Source organism: Rhinolophus sinicus, linkage group LG12 (genome assembly GCF_036562045.2).
Source record: "Rhinolophus sinicus isolate RSC01 linkage group LG12, ASM3656204v1, whole genome shotgun sequence".
Classification (NCBI taxonomy): Eukaryota; Metazoa; Chordata; class Mammalia; order Chiroptera; family Rhinolophidae; genus Rhinolophus; species Rhinolophus sinicus.
Genome location: NC_133761.1, coordinates 5,459,092 through 5,476,731, shown reverse-complemented (window position 1 = coordinate 5,476,731; position 17,640 = coordinate 5,459,092).

Here is a 17,640-nt window from a genome sequence, read left to right as displayed (position 1 = left end):
CATTAGGATCTTGGAACTCTTTAACTCAGATTACTCATCCCCTGTCTTTCACTTGTTATGTTATTTAACACTTTAATTTCACCATGTAGTTAAATTCTAAAATTATTCACGATTATTATCAAGGTCATTGTTTTATATGGCCAATTCTTGTTTACGTTTTCCCACATGTTGATTACTTTCTTTGCTTGTACTTGCTCAGACATTTTATCAGCTCATACTTTTCCACAGTTCAATTTCCATTTTTCTATAGTCCAGATTTAGTGGTTCTCTCAGCGAAGGTATGTGACTGGCAATTCTGTTGAAGTTTTCTTTCTTTTATTAGAGGGGAAACGTTGTTAAAAAATGTCTTTCTCTTTCACCTTTGTTCTTGAATGATAATTTAGCTCAGTATAAAATTCTAGGTTGACATTCTCCCTCAATACACTGAACGTATTATTATATAGTCTTCTGGCGTCAGTTATTGTGGTGGAGATATCACCGAACTTACTGTCTGTAGAACTGATGTTTCTTTGCAATGAATCTGTATTTTCCCTTTGGTTGTTTTAAAAGACTCCTTCATCTTCCCTTTGGTCTTCCTTTTCAATACCATATATCTAGAAGTGAATTTATTTTTTTAAATATATTTCAGCTCTGTATTTATCATTGAGCTTCTCAAATCTAAGGGTTCATATTTTTCATGAATTCCAGAAAATGTTCAGATATTTCTCCTTTGAATATGTCCTTTCTGTATTCTCTCTATTATTTCCTACTGGGACTCAGAGTTGAACCTTTTAAATCTACCATCTAAGTCTTCTAATCTCGTTCAAGTTTTCTATCTCATCACTGTGTACTTACAGTCTAGGTAATTACCCTCAGGTCTGTCTTAAAAGTCACTAAATCTTTCTTCAGTTGAGATTAATGTGAGGTTTAATCTAGTCATTCTCTGAGGGCTTCCCATCTAATGGGAATATTTTTATTGCAGAGCACTGAGTAGATTCTTTTTCAAATTTGGCTATTCTTAATTCAAATTTCTTTTGGTTGCTTTTTTTAATTTTTAACTTTATGTCTTTAGTTATGTTAAATACACTTATTTTGTACCCATTTTCAGATTGCCTATTATCTCAGCCTCTAGGCAGTCTAATCATACTGTTTGTGTTTTCAACAAACTCACACACAGTGAATATTTTCCATTTTGTTGTTATTGTCTGTTTGCTAATTATTTGGTATAAATTCATCCCATCAAAAGCTTCTTTATTTTGCTTCACTTTCCTCTGAAAATATTTCCTGTTGTGTGTTTTAAGTATGTTCCTCAAGAGAAGTCTGACCTTTAGTGGGTATCTTCAGCCTGGGGCAAACTTTTATGTTACTTTCTTAGCATGGGATTTACTGACACACACAGGTAATATTTAATTAAGACCTAGTACACTTGAAGTACAGTTTTGGATTTTTCATTCATAAGGAAGGCTCTAACCTTCCTTCCCAGAGCCCAAGCAGAAATTACCTCCCTCTTCTAGATATTTATTGTTGTTGTTCTGTCCTATGGAAATTTTGAATTAGAAACCCCTTAATCCTTATTTCAGCCTTGGCTAAAAATATAACTGAAGTAGAATCTAAATGAAACTCAGTATCAGTTAATAAAGAACTTTTAAAAATTGAGGGTCTGTTGACTCATATACTTTGTGAAGATGATCCCTGAGATAACCAATAATGTCTTCCTAAATAAGAAAAATATTAGCAAATATAAACATACCTGTTAGCATAAGATTTAGTTAAATCTGTATTTATTTTCTACCTTGTCATCATAGAGCTGAGTTTTCTTCCAACTTAACTTTGCTAAACTAATCAAAGGATTTTCTTATAATACCAAGAGGTTCATAATACTGCAGTTACCAGAACTACTGACTTGCAACCTTGAGAGTGGGCTCTACTTACTGTGTAGCAAACACCTTTATTTATTTTTTAATTAAAGTTTATTTTTTAGTAAAGTTACATAGATTTCAGGTGTACAATTCTGTATTACATCATTTATAAATCCCATTGTGTGCTCACCAACCAGAGTCAGTTCTTCCATCACCATATATTTGATCCCCTTTACCCTCATCTACCACCCCCTTACCTTCTAGTAACCATTAAACTATTGTCTGTGTCTATGAGTTTTTGTTTCTCATTTGCTTGTCTTGTTCTTTTGTTGTTTTTGGTTTATATACCACATATCAGTGAAATCATATGGTTCTCTATTTTTTCTGTCTGACTTATTTCACTTAGTATTATAATCTCAAGATCCATCCATGTTGTCACAAATGTTCCTATATCATCTTTTCTTACCGCCGAATAGTATTCCATTGTGTATATATACCACAACTTCTTTATCTATTCATCTATCGAAGGACATTTTGGTTGTTTCCATGTCTTGGCCACCGTAAACAAAGCTGCAATGAACATTGGAGCACATGTATCTTTATGGATAAATGTTTTCAGGTTTTCTGGGTGGATACCTAGGAGAGGGATTGCTGGGTCATATGGCAATTTTATTCGTAATTTTTTGAGGAACCTCCACACTGCCTTCCATAGAGGCTGCACCAGTCTGCATTCCCACCAACAGTGTATGAGGGTTCCTTTTTCTCCACAGCCTCTCCAATACTTGTTACTATTTGTCTTAGCAAACACTTTTAAATGTTTGTTCCATAGCACTGCATTTATTATCTCATGTGACAAATAATGTTTGTCGTAAAATGTTGATCTTATCCACCTACCACGATGATAAGTTGACTTACTATAATTTCCTCACCATAACGTCACTGTTCTAGCCCTGATTAGCTTGATCCTTATAAAAAGGCCACAAAGACATTCTTAAAATGAGGTAGGTGGCTAAAATTATAGCTAACCTTGTAAGATATATTTATAAGCTAGAGCAGGTAATGAATGGATTTACTTGAAAATACAATATGAAACCTGAGGTTGGCCCTGAAAACCCCTCTATTTAGGGTTTAGGGCTTTATGCAAATGTTTGGGCCCTAACTTCCATGTGTTGGACTCAGAATCTCCTCCCACGTCCTCACCAGTTTTAAGACCCACGCCCACAAGTTACGTGGTAGCTTTGCACTCTGCCAACTTAGTTCAGTCGGAACTATATTTTCCAGAATCTCCTTATGTGCATGGCTGTTGGTTAACATTGCCCTCAAGGAACATTTTGTGAAAGACTTGAAAGGTGAAAGTGAAGCGGCAGCCATGTTTATGCTTAGAAGGTCCATGGACAGTGTGACTTTGTCATCACCTCCTGGCTCATCTTGTTGTTACGGGGCAACCACTGGGAACCTACTCCAGCTCTCACTGAACTTCTACCTTCAGTTTTCTTGAAAATTTCTGCAGCTCCCTGCCAACAAACACCAACTCCCCTCACAGGTCCCCTGCATCATTACAAGTGAAATCTTGGAGGTAGTGAGAGACAGACCCCAGTTCATCCTCAGTGGTTCCAGTTTGTCCTCACAGGCCCCATTTTGTCCTTTCTGTCCCCCACCTCACAACTTCCCTGTCTCCTCAACTCCTTGCCAGGTTCACTATAAGACCAGCACCAGATGCAGAAGCAACACCTTATGGAGGCTATTCAACCAGCTACCACAGTTGTGTAAGGTCGAATCTTCAGGAAACACTCCTTAGTCTCCATCACTCACAGCGGTTCTGCTTCTCTCATCAAACCCTGACTGATCCAGGTGCCAAGACCTGTAGTATATCCCTCCCCAGAGCATCCCAAAAGTGCTCCCCACTTGAGGGTTCCATTTCTGCTTCTTTTCTGGCACCTGAGAATTTCATTTTCTTTACTATTGGCTTGTGTATGTATTTACCAAAATATATTCTTTTATTGAAAAACTGTACTTGTTTGTAGCGGGGACATCTTTAGGTTCACTGAGATGCACCACACTGTCAGAAAATGATGTCCTCTCTAGTTGGCCAATCCTTATTCCTCCTGAAGTCCTTTTGTAAACACTCCTCACCTCCCAGGAAAAACTCCACTTCAAAACTCCACATGGCATCTGTGGGAAAGAGCCCAGCCTAGGGGCCTTCTTCTGTCCTGATAATATTGGCAGTTAATGGACACTCTCCTTTTCTCAAGTTTGGGCTCTACAGGGTTCAGTCCTAGGCTCTGGACCAGAAGGAACAGACATTAGTGCTGAAGCTGTGTTTTTCCTGAGTTACCTTAGAATAAACAGTGCTCACCACAAGCAGTTTTAATTTCCCTTCAAAGACAATAAACCTAGTTTCATACAGAGAAAGCATGTCTCTTCTATTAATATCGCTTATTGCCAACTCCTTGCTGAGCCTAAATTAATTACAAAGGGTCATTAACTTAGCTGAGGATGGCTCAGTGTGTACCCTTTCCAAATATATTAATCCCTAAATCTGTTAATCAGATGAACATGTATTCCGGATGGAAGTTGTTTGTTGGGGGGCAGTGTACATAGGGGGAGGGGCAAGCTAGAGAGAGAGTGCTCGAGGAAGATGCTTAGTTCATCTCACCATGTGAGAAAATGGGTTATGAGATGTGTGTTAAAGTTCTACTCACACTTTGTAGCTTTGAGTCTTTGATCGTGTGTTGGGGAAGGTCAAGAGGATGTGACCTGCAAGCTGGACCCAGGCAACTAGAGACTCCTCACCCTTCCCCTGTCCTTGGAATATGCCTTCTGCCCCCTATTCCTGCATGAGGAGCCATTTCAAGGATGCAACCTTGAGAGAGCAACTGAGACAGCAATGTGTGGTTGACACCATTTGAACAATATACGTGCCTGAACACGTCAAGGATTCTATATAAACTTTGAAGATTCAGCCAGGTGGGTGCAGAGATCTACTTGTCTTACAGTCACCCAAGACAGGCTTGTATGCACGTTTCCTTGCTGATTGGGACTGCCATCTACCAATCTGGAGTGGCCTGATGCTTTTTTCCATCTCTCCTTGACCTCCACATATGGAGGCCAATTTCAGATTTCATCTGGGGAACTCCCATGACAATGGCCTCATGCTGGCCAATGTCATACTATTTCATCTACCTTGAAACTGTTTCTCCAGGTCCATTTTATGTCTGGCAGACTTTTCCTGTTCTCATCAAATAGGTGGAATATCATTTCCTTTGGTATTTCCTGGTCTTTTCTTTATTAGAATACTCTCTTCTACCCTTGACAGAACCAGATAAATTATGCCTCCTTCGAGTCCCCTATCCTTTTTTTAGCACCTCCCCCTGGAACATGTGTCCTTTCATCTTCCATTGTAATCATCTAAGCATATTTCTCTTCTCATTTCCCCTCTATGACGTAAGAGAGCGATGGGGACAGAGAGAGAAAGAAAGAAAGAAATGAGGGGAATGTAGAGAAATAAAATGAAAAAGCAAGTGGACATAATCATGTCTTCCAAGTTCTGGGGAAGTAGTTGAAATCCATACAATTATCAATAGGAGAGTATCGAGAAAAAATGTTCGAATCTTGGTTTTATGAATTGGAAAAAGTAAAGTGACAATGACTTTTGAAGATGATCCTTTTGGGATTAATGGATATCTGTAATGTTTGTACTGACAGTGTTGACCACAGATCATGTGACCTCTGCTCTCACCCGATATTTGATTAAAATCTTGAAAGTTGGACAGTTTCTGTTCATTTGAATTTTGTAGCTGAAAGAACTGAGTTTCAGGCAGGTGATGTAATATGTCATCTCACGTAATTAGCATGTGGCAAAGCTGGACCAAAAAATATTGACTCCTATTGTAGTAATACACCTATTACATATGGCTGCCTTGCATACAGTGGAATCTGATGGGAAGTAAACATAAACCATAGGAAAACTGAGATCATTTGAAGGCTAATATAGCGCGGAGAGAAGAAGCACAAAGAATTGGGAAGCAGCATCAAACCGTCATCGTTAGCCTTTGGAGAATGGCCTCCTGATGGCCAGACTGCTCTCTCTCCAGCACGTTCCTGACCTCATCATCCATCAAATGCTGGGTTGAATGAGCCAGAGTTGCCACCCTGGACACCGTGAGGCGAAGGGTTATGGATACTGAGAGATAGAACAAGTCCTAAAAGCTCACAAGACTGGCCTTGCCGGGTGGAGAACATCCACGTGGTGAAGTGTAGAGTGAAAAACACATTTTACCAGCGAGACCTGGGTTTGAAACCCAGTGTTATTGTCATGGCCAAGACCTTTTACCTGGCTAAGCCTCAGTGTTCTCACCTGTGAAATGAGAATGATAATCTGTACTATGCTGGGAAGATTAAATAGGATCTTATATGTAAAGCACTCATCACATAACAGGAGTTAAATGAATGCTCTACCTTCACTTTCATTCTCATGGGGAAGGGACAACACAAAGCATAAAATAAATAAGATCGTGTATGTATTTGAGCATTCTGCAGGCCAGGTCACTTCTATTCCAATTTCAAATAGTATGTGACTGTCTCAGGTGGCTGAATGCTTGTACTTCAAGTCCCAAAGTTGTCAACCAGCGGTTACATAGAAGTGTAAATACTTTAACTCTTTTATTGGCTGAGACTCCATTGCTCATAATTCCCTTTGTCTTGGCACACAATTCCTTCCAAATATTTTGCTCTGAAAAGCTTACTGAAGCAATTGCAAATACATTGTTCTACACTGATCTAGCAACATTTCTGCTTAATTCCAGGTCTCCATCACTAGCTATATGAGAATAAAGGTTTACATGACAATCCCACGGTAAGTCCAATGCTACCTGAAGACCCGCAAAGCAAGCTACACATCTGTGTTTCTAAAAGCAACAGCACTCTGTCGAAAGGGACGCAGCCTTTGTGATGTGTGCTACAGCATAATAGAAAATTAATAGCAGCCAAGTGTCAGAAAGACCTTAATCACAGAAATGCAGAGGGAATAAAAAATAAAAAAGATAAAGCTTGCCTCAAGAGATTTCAGCAAAAAAGCTCTCTAAAAGGTAATAAGGTTGGAACTTTTTTTGGAAATTGGTAGTGGGAGGCACTGCTAGTGATTAAAGTAAGAAACTGGAAATAAGATGGCCTTGGCTCAAATTCTGGAGGCAGGGCTATTTGCCAGATGATTGGAGCAAAATAGACCTTTGCCTCCGTGGTGGTCCATTCCTCCAGTTGTAACTGGGCACCATACTACATCAGTGAACAGTACTTCTCCATTTGTGACTCTCTCTTTAAGCGACAGGAGATGGTTGAAGGAGCATGGGCTTGACAGACCGGGGTTCAAGTCTCAGGGTCACTACTAGCCGTGCGAGTTTAGGCAAATGAGCTTCAAATTAATTGGCTGAGTCTCTATAAATAGGTCTCCTAACGTCTCTCACATAGTGATGTGATAAAAATAAATCACTGGGATTGTATATGTCCAGCATATAAAATGGCATTCTATTCTCTGTTAACTGTTAGAAAAGAAAGGGATAGTGAGTGTATCATAACCATTTGGCTTGTTGCCCTGCCAATCTTCCTTCTGCCTCCCTCCCCATGCAGCCACTGACTGCCCTCCTGGCCACCTGCGTGATGTGTAACAGTGACAGGAGTTAGAGCTTCTGGCTCTGTCCAGGCTTTACCATTCGTCAGCTGTGTAATGCAGTGGGTAACTCAACCTCTCTGAGCCTGTTTCTTCATCTTTAAATTAAGTGTGGCAGAGTTACCCACATTTAGTGTTGCTCCGTACAGCAAAAGAAATGCAGTAGATGATAGCATTTTATAACTTGCAAGGGCCATTCATAGATTACTGGTTAAAAGTGCAGTAAAAGAACACAAGGCCTCAGGGACCTTAAATGACTTGCCCAAGGTCACACATGAGTACAAGACACTGTGAGCAAGAACCGAGGTAAAAATTTAAAGTTGAAGATCCCAAGAAAATTAAATTCCCTAATTCACAGGCGGCCATGAGTGATGCTAAAGACTGTTAACTTAGTATGATTCTTAAAGCCCATATACAACCATATGCTATATTTGTATGTGCGTGTATATTACATATGTAAAGTACACATATGTACTCATATATATTACATACATGTACAATAATATGTATGATACCGGGGAGCCAAAACATTGTATATACATGTCTTGTATTAGTCTTTTGTCATATTGAGTACTGCAATTTTAATACAGTTTTTTTCCTTTCTTAAAATGTGTATACATTTTATTGGCACCCTCAGTATATGAATGCAGGTATATACACACATATCTACATATAAAGAGAATGAGAGGATGAAGTTCTATATTTTTTTGAGAAAGCAAATTTCGATTGTAAAAAATCACAAACAGATTTTGCCACTAGTGTGGCAACTGAATTTGACTTAGGGACAGAATTTCCCTTTATTATTATTATTATTATTATTATTATTATTATTATTATTGGGGTGGGGAGGCTGTGAGTACAACCAAGTTACCCCAAAGCAGATACTTCAAACTGCGATTTCTCTTCAGAAAAGCAAACTGGTTACAAAAGCCATGAAAGACCCCAGAAGGCCTGAGGTTGTTTTCCTCCTGAATTGCCTTTAGTCCACCATGTTCCCTGACAACCAGTGGACAATTTTTGTGAACTAATTGCTCCCATTAGAGTGAGGCACGTGACTGGGGTAAACAGGGCATAAAGACGTGGTTCACCCCACGGAGGGCAGATTGTGAAGAAGTCTCAGCTGGTTGTCTCTCTCACTGGCATTAACCAGGAACAACACAGATCTGAGGGCACGCGTGTGGTGATTCTCTGACTCAATCATGGCGCTAGACCGTATTCTGTGAGAGGTGTGTGTTTACCCTGAGTGATCCTACTGTCCACCTTATTTTTTTTTTTTTTGCCCTTGTCATAATTCTGAAGTACATATATTAAATGGAACTCAAAATAAGAGCCTCAAGACTCAGTCTTATAAGAGTTCTTAACCATCACAAGAAACGTCCCTTGAAAAGAGGCGATGCAGGGGATAGTGTGAGAAGCCTTTCATCTGAATGAAAATGCATCCTCTGAATTCTGCCTGGTCTCAGTACTTTGTATGTTCATGGGCGGGCAGACCAGACCAGGGGAGAGTAGACAGGTGTGAAGAACAAACCTGAGTGACGTTTATGGAGCAGTGGGCCGGCAGTGTGGCAGGCCATCTGCTCAGGTGGATGAAGGCCAGAAGAGGAAGAGAAGGATGGTACCTCAGGGTGTGGAGGGGTGGGGAGCTGAGGCGCCCTGCATTGACATTTGTGAGGAGTCAGTGCTTTGCTTGATCTGAACTAGGTGGATTAACTGAACATCACTAAATGGGGGAAGAATTAAGGGACGGACACTAAGCATGTCTCTAACGGACATTTGAGTTGGATCTGATGCTTTGGTTTAAGAAGTGAGACCAGTTCACATTTAGAATATGGGGGTGAGTGTGGTCATTTGACTCTGAGAGCCCTGGAGGTGACAGGGATTTGTGGTGTGAGACAGAGAAAATGATGGCTCCACACCACCACACCCCAAACGCCCCAACTCTTCACCTCAGCACCACAGACACCGTAGCAGACCAGACGCATCGGCTGTCTGACTGATCAAGTGGCTGCATTTGAATCCAGGCCCATCTCCTGGCATCTTGACAACCTCTGTCAGCCTGCCCAGCTCTGGCAGTGCCCAGAAGCATCAGTTCCTTGGGGATTCATGTCTGCCAGCCTCTGTTCATCTCCCTGCAGTAAATTCCCCCTTGTCTCAGTTTTCCATTTCCTTCCTGGGTAAGGATTCAGTTTATTTCATGGCAGAGTAAGTTTCAGCCTTGAATCACAACAATGAACATTATCTGACATCAATTGCTAGAGCTTAAAGAGGTTTAGGCTTGACAGACTGTGAAGTCATTTGCGGGAGCTGGGGCTGAGTGACAAAACGCCCGTCATGAGGCGTAAAGCTGTCAACTACAATTACCCACGAGGGATTCCAGAAAAGCAGAAAAATTAAACCTTGTATATCCAAAAGGCCTGACTAGAATGACATATTTATTGGGCATCGCTTAATGAAGGCTCCCAAATGGACGTGGATCTTCTGCATGGGGTTTTTCTTTCTTCCTATTTGCGCAGGACGGGTCTGCATGTGGAAAAAGTACTGTCTAGGAAGGTGTCCAGGAACTGGGAGCTCTTATTCTTGGGGAGACTTTGGTACTTTTACTTCTCTGCTCAGATTGTCATAAAGTTGTTGCTTCATATCTGATCCCTCCTCACACACAGAATCCCTTGGCCTAGCAACTTCCCTTTTGCTCTTTCTTAGAAATTACTCTCTTTTCTCATTTGCAAGGGGCCGTTTGCTGCACTGGACAGTAACCTTCTCCCTGCAGCAATCTTCAGCTCTTCAATGACATCACAGACCATTTCATTTCATAATAAGGTTCTTCTATTATCCCCCCAAGCATGCACATCAAATGGTATCTGAGGCTCAGACCTTCGCTCAGCAAAGAAAGCTGGCAGAAGGTGCCACGTAGGGAATGGCTTTGCCACTGACAGCTGCATCTGTTAGTGGAACAGCTCCCTGCCTTTCCCCTCCGTTCTATATGCCTCTTGGCCTTCCTACCAAAGTAAACCTGTCTCAGTGTGGATTTGATTTGAGAAGAAGCAAAAGGGTATCTTAAGGGGAAGGGAAACTGAGAATGTGTGAAGTACTTAGAGTGTAATAAGAACTGTGCAAGTGTTGTTTCACTTATTCCTCCAACGGCCCTCGGGAGGTAAATTTTAACCCCATTTACCCAAGTGGAAACCAACCAAGGCTGAGCGAGACGAAGTTTCTGACTCAAGGCACAGCTAGTAAACAAAAGATCAGAAATTTCATCCCCCTCTGCAGTTTCCAAAGATTTCATCTAGAGACAGGAAGGACGCACAGCCTAGGACGGAGCTGTCCATCATCAGTCAGGCAGGACCTGGTGTCCCCACCCCACGAGGACACAGTTGGTGGTGGGGAGAGGACATCCCTCCTTGCAGTTTAACAGTTTGGAAAGAAGAAACTAAATCCAACTTCTGGAGGCAGGAGATACATAAAGATTTGGCTGAGAGAAGAGCTTGCCTCTCCTTTCCCTTCCTCCTTTCCTCTTTCCTTCCTCCCTACAAATACATGCCCCTAGCCATGTATTGTGCTAGGAACCAGAATACTAAAATGAATTAGCCACATCCCTACTTTTAAGGGCTACTGCAGAGCAGAGGAGTGTCTGGGATACGTCTCACAGTAAACAGATATGGGGTCCAGAAACCCGGAAAGATTTTTTTGTTTGACAGACAGAGCAAAGTCTGGAGGATGAAGTTTGCGCTGTGGAGTTTATGCAGGGGCACCAGGGACCCAAGGACCGCGTGACTGAAGAAGCGGAGATGGATTCCTAGCCCTCCTGTGAATGACAGAGAGTGACTTCCAATCGAAGGAGACAAGTTCCTGGTGTTGCAGGGACTGGTTAGGTGAGAGCTGGGTCTGTAGAGACTGTCAGCTAGATCGACGACGCAGGCTGATGTTCACCGTGACAGAGCCACGGCCTCAGCTGTGACCGGAACTTCAGTCCCGGTCAGTTCTTTCCAGCACTATCTCACCTGCTCCTCTTTCTACGGCCTAGGTCCTCCCTCCATTTACTTAGGTACATGTTTACTGAGCCTCTGCCATGTGTCAGTCATTCTGTTAGTGCTGGTGATATAATGGTGAGCATGAAGGAGACGCTCCCGTATCACAGAATTAGCATGGTGGGGCAGTCAGAAAATGGTCCAGTGTCCACAGACATGAAGTAGATAATCACCTGCTGCAATGAGAGCTAGGAAGGATGTAACAGGGTGCTGCACCCGGGGATGACGAGGGCAGGGGGCAAGCCACTTTGGGCATCCTGGTACCTCTGCCAGTTTCACTCTGCAAGGACTGCAGCGACATCACCTCCCTACCCCACTGACACTGGTTTTGCTCTCATTAAACTCTCTCCCTGAGTGGAAACTCCCCGCTTCCTTCTTTCCAGAAGGAGCAAGACTGGAATTCAAGATCCGAGAAGTGCTAAACTCAGAGTCTCCCATTGTAAGGGTCCCAAAGTCTTTCTCTTCCAGCTCTGTGAGACCTCATTGTGCATTTGAGGTTTTCCAACCATTATCCTACAAGTAGACCAGAGAACTCTGCTTACAACTCTCCAGACATGAAAACTACCACACCTCCCTGCACAACCTAAGGACTCCAGACAAGTCTTTTAGCAATCCAGTCTTTAAATTGTTCTGAATGAACTTTAACCACTGGTCTTAGTTCAACCCCTAGGTCCTCAAGAAAAAAACCACAAAAAACTTTTCTAACAAAATTTTGGGACACCTACTATGTACCGGTCACTACATATGACCAGCCTGTGATGTGTTTGAAGATGATTCTCATAAATTCCTTGTTGTTCTCCTGACGAACTGAAATGGGGAAAATTTATTTTACCCCAGGATGTGCGTTCACTGTTAGGTGGCAACAGAACCCGGGTCTAAAACCTATACCATCAACAGCACTGATTATTTATACATCATATAAAATGAAAGCGCTGAAACCCAGCTGCAGTGTTGACTCACTCAGCCAGAGACAGGACGGCCTAATGGAAAGAGTTGGCTTTGGAATCAGAGAGAACCAGATCCAATCATGACTTCCTCACTTACAAGCTATGCGACCTTTGGCAAGTCTCAGAACTTCACTGAGTCCTATGTTCCTTAGGACTCAGTAAAATAGAGACAGCGGGATCTAAAACTTAACGAGAACTAGGGATTACTTAAACCAAGCAGGTGACTCAGACCTTGGAAAGCAGCTGTTAACATTAACTCTAGGCACAGCCCCTATTTGAATTCACAGGATGATGCAGCAATGGGGGATTTCAAAGATCGTTTAGTCAAGAACTCCCCTGTCAACAGATGAGGGAAATAGGGCTTTGTCTAAGACACACAGAAAGATGAGGGAAAGAACTCCAGGCTGGCGCTCCGCTCACTATTCCTGTGCTGCAAAGCCCTGCAACTTGGCACTGAGGACCCAGGACACAGGATGGGTCAAGGGAAATTCCAGAGGGTCTCTCCTTACCTGTGACCCCAGAACAGCCCTAAATTGATCTTTTCAATATATGGGTGTTTCATGAAAGTTTTTATGTGAAAAAAACAAATGGGTTCAATAGCTTTTTTATTTTTAAAAGTCTGCAAATCTTTTTCTTTAGAACACCATGTTCCAATGCCCTAGAGAAAGGATATAGACATTTGGCTAATATGCCTCCCTGTTGAATTTTCTCTCTAGAGGCTACATTTTTTTAAGGGCATATTCACATAGGCTGTCAGGCTTTAATTAGTCTGCCTTTGATTGTGAGAACCTTTACTTACCAAGCTCAACTATTTTCCACCGCCTGTTTCCCCATTAAAAACCCATTTTAAAGGTTTAGCTCAATTATCTGGGTTGAATAGTTGATCTGGAACTGTTTCAAATAATAGAGGCAAGCAGATAATTGGAAGCATTTTTCGTGGGTGAGATAAGGTGTGGGATATAGAGGGCCCTCTAGGCATAGGGAGATGGGTTTTTCTCAGAATTTCCACTTGAAAAGATTTCCCCACTAAGTGCAAAGAAACTATTACCATCCAAAGTCATGGAGCTTGCTCTTTCCTGCCCAAGAAAGCATAAATTTGGGTAGAAAAAATAGCTCTGCATTTAATAGAAAAACACAGTTCTGAGAATGAAATGGAAGTGGATACGCATTCTTCAGCTCCTAGCTTACTTTAGTAAACATCCGTTCAAGAGAAAAGGACAAATGCTCTAAAATGGTGGGTGGGTTCACATCAACTCCCTCCTTAGCTCTCCCACCTCAGCTGCTACCCAGCCAAGAGCACTGCTTACAGTCCCATGAACAAGCAATACTACGCCAAGGCACCATGTTTTCTCACTAGCTTTACCCTTAGCCTAAATGCCCTTCCCCCGCTTACCCATCTTGTAACCTGAGGACCAAGGCTGCCTCCCATGAGCACCTATCCCTGGGTCCTTCAGCCAATGAAAAGCTCTATTTGATTTATTCATTACGCTCCATTATAATGCTTACCACTCCCTATTATCATAATTCAAATATAATTTTAACAGTAATAGCAATCACTGAGTGTCTCTTCATTCTCACATCAATCTACTTGATGTAATTGCCACCATTATCTCCATATGGTGGAGAGAACTGAAGCTCAGAGAGGTAAAGAACATTGCTCAAGGTCACACAGCTACTGAGCGTGAACCTCTGCTGGGAACCTAGGTCTGATGTCAAGCTGCAAACAACCCTGTCCTTCCCTCCAGGAAATATGAGGCCCAGAGGGCAGAGGTTCTGTTTGCGTCATTATATTTCCCAAACCAGGCAAATTGTTGGTATTCAACTATTCCTTGCTGAAAGCATGTGAAATAGACACATCTGTTTTTGCCCATTTGGGTTATATATGTCCACACTACTTATAAATGTGCAACTGGTCACCTTTCCCTGAGGAAAGACATTTTCTATAGCCCCTCACCTTCTGTGGTGAGATAAAGCCACTGTCACCAACACCAAAATCCATAGTGCTTGCACAACATGACCACATGTTTCCTAGAAGAGATCCCATACAGTTGGTTTGTGTTTGTCAGCAGATTTTATGCACAGTGTGGACAGGGAATGTCATAGTCATGGTGGTATCCCCAGGCCTCGGTCAGTGCCTGACATAGAGTAAATGCTCAATAAATCTTTGCCAAATGAATCTTCAGCTTTGGGATTATTGTCCACACTTAAAAGGGATGAAAATCATGGCTCAAGAGAGGTGTCATGGAATCAAAATTAAATAGCCAGCTGTGAAGCTGTGTTCGTTTCCAGCTATTGGACTAACAATCCAGGTTCTCTACTTGCCAAACAACTTTCTTCCCAGGAATAGAGCCAGGTGATTGGGACAAACTGTAGCATGTTTATTAATTTATGCAACACGTTTTTATTGGGTACATTATATGTGCTCTGGGGACAAACTGGTGAGAAAAACCACAGTCTCTACCTTCATGGATCTCAGAAGGTATTAGAGTCGGGGAGCGCCCTCCTTAATGGAACAGTCACCTAACCAGATGTAAAGTTACAATGATGAAAAATACTATGGGAGTCAAGAGAGCCTAAGAATGGGACTTAACTTTAGAAGGCAAAGTTAGAGAGGGCTTTTCCAGAGACGTGAAAAGCGGCAAGGATTTAAATGATAATTAAAGAAAGGAAGAAGAATAACTGCCCTGAAAGGGGCCGAGTTGATGCACGAGGGTATGCTGTTTCTCAGACATTGTAATCAAGCCTTGGAACGTACCAATGAACAAGACGTACAGAGGCCCTGCCTTTATGGCATTTATGATATTAAAGGAGACAGACAGACAGACATTTAAATAAGCAATTCTAATGGCGTGGGATAATGCTATAAAAAGATACAGGTTGCTACTGGAGCACAAAGCAGCACAGTGTGTGGGGTGGGGGAGAAAGGGGCAGCCACAGTTGCCTAGTCTTCTCCTAGGAAGTGGGAATGTTTGAGCCAAGATCTAAAATATGAATCGTCCTTGGACGTGTTTTGCCAACCTGTGTTTTTTTAGGAGGCCTGAGTGCAAAGTTCTGCATAATTGAGACTCTGGGAGTTGGACTCTTTTCACACTCTCGGGCATTCTTTTAATATTGCTTTTGGTGTTGTGTCTGGGTTCTCACTGGAGCAAATCTTACCTAGGGTTAGACAGAAAGCTCCCCAGTTTGATACGCCCATCAGTTCCAATCAAATCATTCTATGTGCCATTTAGAGTCTTGGCTGCACTTCCAAGCAGCCTCCTTGGGGCAGCGGAACGTTGTGGTCTTCTGCAAAAGTAGTTGCCTTTTTGTCCCTCAGTGACTGTCTACCAAACACACATCAGAAGATCAACCATCTGTTAAATGTGGATGAACAGGAAGAAATCTAAGATATGTGACCCCCATATTCTGAGAACTTGAAGGAAAATACTATCATGGAAAGGCCTATGAACTTGAAATCAGGAGTGGGTGAAGATCCTGGTCTTACTATCAACCCAGAGGAAATTAGACTAACTGAAGGGGAAAAACGGAAGACAAAGTGAAGAGGTGGGTCACTGAAGAGCCTTATCCTAAAAATTGGGGGCTCAATATCAAAGACTATGGGCCAAATGTGTTTATTTTACCCACCTAGTGATTTTTTAAAAAAATTTTGCCAACATGTAAATATTCAGGAATCCCACATAAAAGGCTAAGGCTTATTTGTTCTCATGAAAAATCAGCAGGATACTTGTTTTGTGCCGTGTGGTGCTGACTGGGATTACTCAGTGGTATCAGTTGGTAACTGGACAATCTGGAGGTTCCAAGACAGCGTTACTGATGCCTGACACCTTGAGTGGTGTGGCTGGAAGGCTGAGGTCAGCTGGCCCCTCTTCTTCTTGATGTAGTCTCAAGACTTCCCCAGGGGTCTCTTCAGTAAGGTATTTGGATTTTTGCATGTTGGCTCATGGTGCTAAGAGAATAAGGCTGAAGCTAACAGTCTTCTTAAAACAAGGTCTAGAACTGGGAAAGCATCATCCTGCCATATTCTATTGATCAAAGTAGTCACAATCCCAGATATAACATCTGGGAGAGGAATTAGACCCTATGTTTTGATGGGATGAATGCCAAGAAAATTCCAGATATCATTAATATGCCAAACTGTATGAATTTACATCCTCTGCATTATCCTATAGACAGTTGGGGGTCATTGGAGAGTTATAGGCAGGAGAGTGACAGTACTGGATAACTGTCTCAGAAATACGCACCACAGGTAGAAGAGGCATAAAACTGGAATCAAGGAAAAGCAATTAGGAGACCCTTTCAGTACTAAGGACAACAGATGATGGCAGCTGTAAGAATAGGAGTGGGTTCTGAAGGGAAGAGACAGATTCAATTAATGTTTAGGAAACAGAATCAACAGAATGTGGGACGTTAGGACCAAGATGAGCTGAGAGCAACTCCCCAGTAAGAGCTGTAGGTCCACTGGCTCAGAGGGAGCTTAAGGCCAGGGAGGAGACCCTTCCAGAAAACAAGTGGTAACTGTGATTAACAAGACTGAGATCAGTTTGCAGCCCTCTTCATGGCCAGAAACAGCAGCGTCCAGCCGGAATTGGGGGGAAAAAGATGATTTGGTTAGCATTCATGAAATGTCAGCACTTGGGAGCCATTTTAGTTCTACTTGAAATGAAATTCTCTTCTCTTTTCTGTTTGTTTAGTAAGGGAATGGAGAGTGGGAGAAAAGTGAAGTTTTTCTAGTTCCACCTTCTGGCCCCCATTCACCATGGAGGGGATTGTGTGCCTTTCAACCTCACAGAGGAGTAGTTAGGACTCATTTGTGAATGCCCAAAAAGTTTGTTGTGAATGCAAATCAGAGTGCTGTGTGGTGATTAATATTCTGATATGACCAGAGTTTCATTTCCAGGATGGAGCATAGGAAATTAGGGGAGTTGCCTCCATTAACTTAACGGGCAGTGCATGGTAAGCTCTACTTACTGACGTTCTTCCAACAAACCCTCCTGAAAGGAGGGAGTTTCAAAATATCGTGTGACATTAGGAAGATGATTAGAAGGTGATTGACGTCTCCCTTCTCTGACGTTGCCCATTTAACCCCTTGCTCAGAAGAGCCTTTGAGAACCAAAAGCAGATGCTGCAAGATGGTGTGGACGGACCAACATGAAAGTTGGAACTGG